Here is a 1198-nt window from a genome sequence, read left to right as displayed (position 1 = left end):
ACCAGAAACTCGGATTGAAAACAGTCAAGAAGTCGAAGCGCTGCGTCTAAAGCTCGCACACTTGCGTGAGCACTTGAAGAACCTCAACGCCAATATTGAGCGCGTTGCCCGCTTGGTTGTGCGCAAGAGAGAGCGCGAGCTACAGATTCGGCGGCGACGCGCGGCACCGACCGACGTCGTCATGACATCGTTTTTAGATCAAGTCGACTGGAACCTCGAGACCTAGTGTGCTGTCAAACGTTAGTTAATGTTCGTTTACAAGTGTCGTATCGTCCTAGCGATTCGAGTTGCTACGGAAAGAACCATCAAATGTACACAATCGTGCTTCATATAATACCCGCAAGTTCTATGGCCCTTAATGACAGCGAGTACTGCAGTGTCGAGTCACTCTGGTCTTTCTCATGGCATAAATACATACATGTGCAAGTTGACAATCGACAGAACTGGTGTTTATTACGGGAATCAACACAGCGTTTCGAGAAATGCAGATACTTATTGCGCTATTGAAAGGCCCGGCGAGCGAATGACCAACGAGATTGCTACTGTACGTTTGAGCAAAAAAAACTTCGTGCGCGAGGCTTGCAAGTGTACAAACTTCCAGCCAGATCTAGGACGAATTACGCAAATGTAAGACATAGAGTCGTTGCACAATAATTTTATGCAACGAGTCCATGTGTTCCATTTGCACATATTGTCATGTGAGTTGCCAGAAGTACGTTGAAAAGTTTGCACTGATCACTATTTATAATAATACGCCTTTTAAATATCGCCACATTTTTATAGAGGACGAAAAAAACACCATCACTAATAATATTCGAAATAATACGCGAGTCACACGTTGATTACAGTCTTTCTCGTTTTTTATTTGCCTCGATTTTAATGTGAAATCGATCATAAAGTCGCCCAGTCAATTTGAAAATACCCGCGTTCAGCCATAATAATGTGTTTCCTTCCAGTGCTTCTCAAGCGATCAAAACTCATTGAAATTGAGAATGGATTCCGCCATACGCGTATTCAATTCAGGACCTTTCTGAATATAAAAAAATCAGCTCAATCGGCCCATTTTTGAGGGAGCAGAAGTTTTTTTTGCTCAAACGTACAGTAGTCTCTACGTATGCGAACAGGTTCATATATACTAGTATATATATTGAAAGTCAACTTCACTTGACGATGGACTACATAGAAAAAGAAACCCATA

The sequence above is a fragment of the Saprolegnia parasitica genome (assembly GCF_000151545.1).
Source record: "Saprolegnia parasitica CBS 223.65 unplaced genomic scaffold supercont2.229, whole genome shotgun sequence".
Classification (NCBI taxonomy): Eukaryota; Oomycota; class Saprolegniomycetes; order Saprolegniales; family Saprolegniaceae; genus Saprolegnia; species Saprolegnia parasitica.
The sequence above is the reverse complement of the archived record's forward strand: the minus strand, read 5'-3'. Positions refer to the sequence as shown.